General features: G+C 39.2%; 1 non-coding gene across 1 annotated transcript; it reads right to left on the minus strand.

Moving 5' to 3' along the window:
- Positions 1-2,629: 2,629 nt before the first annotated feature.
- On the minus strand, positions 2,630-2,736 carry LOC111882879 (small nucleolar RNA R71). The gene has a single exon (XR_002847266.1). It is a non-coding gene; the product is annotated as a small nucleolar RNA R71 (small nucleolar RNA).
- Between the last annotated feature and the right edge of the window lie 2,361 nt (positions 2,737-5,097).

Consider the following 5,097-nt stretch of genomic DNA (forward strand, 5'->3'; position numbering starts at 1 on the left):
CTTGGTTCAAGAATCTTTCTCTTCTTATCCCCCGAGCATTTCGGTCCCTCGTGATTCGACTTCTCTTTCTGTAGTTTTAGTATAGTAAGGTGAGCGCCGAAGCGCTGCACGAATCTTTCTTAGAAAGATTCAGCGACGAAATTCTGCCCCTGGAGAGCCCGACTCCTAGCTAAAACCCCCTTGTAAGTAAGTTATGCTTACCCTATTTTAAATATAGTTTATATTTAAAATTAGTGTTGTTATTATGAACTGATAATAAATATTTGAGCTATTATTATGACTTATATAAGTGTCGTTATAATATCTTTTTAACTACTCGCGGTACGGGGAATCTGGTTTAAAGGGTCGCATATGGTTGTTGGATTTTAGAAGTGCTATATGCCAAAATGGTCCTGCCCTCCGGTGTTTTATGTCTGGCCTCTGTCTGTACATGGTGGTTGGAAAGTATTGTTTAAACGCTTATATAATAATAATAATAATAATAATAAGACTATTAATTAGTCTCGTCGAATATTAGAGTAAACTCTAATGGTAATGATATTAGGTTTTGTCCGAGTAATGAAGTGTTGTTCGAGTGCCAAGTCACCACATTTTCAAGTGAGTGCATGGTCCCTTTAATCTTACACATAGATATGAAGTATTTAATATAAATTACGTGCTGTGAGTGCATAGTTACTTTCATCTTACACATAGATATGAAGTATTTAATATAAATTACGTGCTATGTGTGCATCTTATCTGTATACTTGTTATCTATGTTTAATGAACGATTTTATATATGTTTTAAATGATTTAAAATGTATATGTATTTTTATATCTACAAAATATGTTGGGTAGAACATGGGTAGATGAAATATGAGTCGGATAATGAGATGAGAGGTGATATAGACCATGAGATAAGGGTGAGAGGTGAGCAATGAGAGAAGCCTTTTACCTAAATGATGGACCCGTCATCTAGCAGAGTATGGATGACAACGCAGACTATTCTAGACAGTCCAATGGAACACTAGCAGGCTCGCAACCTGTAGGTGTTGTGAACGATGTGTTCACCTGGTGTACTCTAAACCTTGGAGACTATGCAGACTTAGTGCCTAAACCTTGGCGATCATGTAGACTTGATGCCTAAACCCTGATGACTATGCAGACTTAGTGCCTAAACCTTGGCGATCATGCATACTTGATGCCTAAACCCTGGTGACTATGCAGACTTAGTACCTAAACCCTGGCGACTATGCGGACTTAGTGCCTGTTGTATAAACCCTGGCGACTATGCAGACTTAGTGCCTAAACCCGGTGACAATGGACTTCGTGCCGATTCCTTAGGAATAAATGAACGATGAATAGTTGATTCTTAGGGTAGATCCTTAAGAGTAAAGAAGATAATGGGGATGGGTAATTGGGTTGATTTTTTGATGTTAGAACATAATAATTATATTATTGTGGGTTGAAAACCCTATGTACTCACCAGGTTTCCCAAACTGACCCACTCAGTTTATTTGTATCACAGGTGTCAATACGAAGTTACATTACACTAAGAGATTAAATAGATGTAGATCACTAGTATAAATGAATGTAAGTTCTGTTTATGCTTATGTTTCTGTATTGACGATGATATCATAATTGTTTTAAAATGAATAAAAATACATTTCTTCGGAAATGCTTTGATAATGTATTTATCATGTTTTAGTGGGAACAAATTCCGCAACATTTTTAATAAAAGAATTACTCTGATTTTTATAAAGCATAAACAAGATCGGTATTTTCTAGCCGTGAAAATGGGGATGTCACAGATTTATCTTGCATAAAGTTACTATTTATAGCATTTAATTAGTTAGTTTAAAGTTATGGTTTTTCTGTTTATAACTTAGGTTTTTCGTTTCTTTTTTCGCTTTGACTCGTCGAGTCCATCGCAAATTTTCCAGTTTCGTTTTTATTTAATTTTTTGTTCTTTTTACGCGTGTTTTCTATTTCTTTCAGGTATTTTATGACCCGAGGATCCAGCTCTGCACTACTTCCACCACTTGAAGACCTGGAATAATCTTTTCTCAAGAACAAGGACGAGACCGAAGAAAATACTCAAAAGAAGTCACCTTTTAAGAGTCTCAAATCATTTTTTGGAAAGAAGAAGGGAAAGAAAGTGGGGGAATCTAGCAACACAAAGGAAGACACTGAGTAAAAAACCGAGAAAGAGGAAAGTGTAAATGATTATGAAGAAAGCGATCCATAAGGCGAACCCGACAATACCATGGGAGACATTGCAAACATCCCCATGGGGGAGTACAAGAGGCGAATGCATGACGACACTGGGTCGGGACTCGTGCAACCTGCAATACCAGCAATTGCTACCTTTGAGCTAAAAGGCCACATTCTCGCACAACTCAAGGAAATCCCATTCTACAGGAAAGATCACGAAGACGCATACAAGCATATCGACGAGGTCAATGACATAGCCGACTACTTCAACATCCCTAATGTGCCTCACGATATTGTTTTGCTTTGTATGCTATCGGTCACTTTCAAAGGAGCCGCGAAAGATTGGTTAAAATCACTCCCTACAGGATCAATTACTACTTGGGATAAAATGCGTGAAGAGTTCATAGACCAATTTTGCCCTCCCTCCAAAATAGCAAATTTGAAGAAGGCAATTGCAAACTTTAAACAACATGCAAGAGAGTCACTTTATGAGGCATGGGAAAGGTACAAGGGTTTGCTAATGAATTGCTCCCATCATGATCTTAGCGTTCAACAAGAGGTCTCAATTTTCTATGATGGAGTCAATGTGACAACAAGGAAACTCCTTGAATCCTAAGGACTACTTACTAAGAAAGCATCCGTGGCTATAAAGGAGCTAATTGAAGAATTCTCTAAGCACTCTAGAGAATATCATAATCCTAGGAATGACTTAACTCAAGGGGTGGTGAACTCGGTCAATGATAGTATGGCAGCCGTAATGGCTAAATTGGGCCGCAAAATGACAAAGATGGATCAATCCATCCATGCCATCCGGGTGGGATGTGAAAACTGTAGCGGACCTCACCTTACTAAAGATTGTGATCTAGATGAATATGGGACCCGGAAGGCACAAGTATGTTACTCAAGTAGCGATAGATATGACGAAGATTGGCGAAAACCGAAAAAAGAGTGGCTACCTTATGATGAGTACATGAAGGCTAAAGAGGAAAAATATAGGTTGTAAGCAAGACGTTTTTATCAAAAGGAGGAGCCGGTGCAATAAAAGAAGATGGAATTTGAAGACATGCTCACTAGATTTGCAGTTGCATCCGAGAAAAGACACAACGACACCAATGATGCAATAAAAGAACAAAAAGCTATGATGAAAGATCAACAATCATTGATGAGAAATCAGCAGACCTCTATACTAAACATTGAAAAACAGTTAGGCCAACTTGCACTACCTAGAAAAATTCGAAAGGTGACGAGTAGAAGTTGGAAAATAATTACCCCTATGACACCTATAGAGAATGATGATACAAGAGAGGTGCAAGAGAAGACCTGAGATACCAATCAGTCAATCCGAATCGTCGAGTCGGAGACAAGAACTCGATGAGTCCACAGTCAGAAAAGAAAAACGACCCTCCTTTGAAACCTTATCAACCTCCATTGCCATTTCCAAGCCAGGCTAGACAAGACAAGTAGAATGAAGAGTATCAAAAGTTCCTGGAACACATCAAGGCCCTCCAAATCAATATTCCTTTCATAGAAGCGGTTCCACAAATGCCTAAGTACGCTAAATTCTTAAAGGAGCTACTTACTAATCGAAAGAAGCTGGAAGAGGTGTCCAAAGTGGTGCTTAATGAAAACTGTTTAGCTGCAATGTTGAACAAATTACCAAAGAAGATGGGGGACCCGAGTAGCTTAACTTTGCCATGCCAATTTGGAAACTTAGCTACAAGTTATGCATTTGCGGATTCGAGGCGAGTGTCAATCTTATACCATACCCCTTCTTTAAAAAGTTGAACCTTCCGGAGCTAAAACTAATCCACATGGCAATACATTTAGCAAACAAGGTGGTGACTTTTCCAAGGGGAATATGTACTTATTGGTAAAAGTGGATAAATTTTTATTCCTCACGGATTTCATAGTCCTAGATATGGAAGAAGATCACCAAGTCCCGATCATTCTTGGAAGACCTTTCCTAAATACCGCAAGTGCCATGGTCGACATGAGAGAATCCAAGCTTACCCTCCGGGTGGGAGAAGAGTCAGTCACATTTGGCGTTGATCGAGCAATGAAACATTCCAAGTATAGTGATGAAAAGTCCTTCTCGGTGGATGTTTTCGACGAACTAATGGAAGAATTGAAAGAAGAAAAGTCAAGCGAATCCACATATGACCTTGAAGGTGACTTTGATGCTGAAAGGGACCTGCAAGAGATAGAAAGAATGCTTGCGGAATCGGAATACAAAGAAATAATCAGGAGCTCTGAAAAGTTGACTCGCCAAGTCGAAGTCACTGACTCGACGAGTCCATCAGGAAAATCGCGATCAGACGAAGAGTTTAGCTTGGACTCGCCGAGTCCCCTCTTTGGACTTGATGTGTTCGGTGTACAGAACACGAATTTAGAGCTGAAAACCTTACCTGAACATTTGGAATACATGTTTCTCGAAGAAGGAAATCAAAATCCTGTTATCATTGCTTCCGACCTCACCAAAACTGAAAAAGAGGAGTTAGTGCAAGTTCTAAGAAAAGAAAAAATGCCATCACATGGAAAATTAATGACATAAAGGGAATAAGTCCTTCCTATTGTTCTCATAAAATAATTCTTGAAGAAGGTGCAAAGTCGGTCATTCAATACCATAGGCGTTTAAACCCCAACATGCAAGAGGTGGTCAAGAAAGAAGTTGTCAAGCTTTTTAGATGCGGGGATAATCTACTCCATTTTCGATAGCCCATGGGTTAGTCCCGTTCAAGTGGTATAGAAGAAAGGAGGGACAACGATCGTGACCAACGAGAAGAATGAACTTATACTGACAAGGACCGTAACCGCGTGGCGCGTTTACATCGATTACCAGAAGCATGATGATGCTACATGCAAGGATCACTTTCTGCTGCCATTTATCGATCAAATGCTTGAAAG

This window comes from Lactuca sativa, chromosome 6 (assembly GCF_002870075.4).
Source record: "Lactuca sativa cultivar Salinas chromosome 6, Lsat_Salinas_v11, whole genome shotgun sequence".
Taxonomy (NCBI): Eukaryota; Viridiplantae; Streptophyta; class Magnoliopsida; order Asterales; family Asteraceae; genus Lactuca; species Lactuca sativa.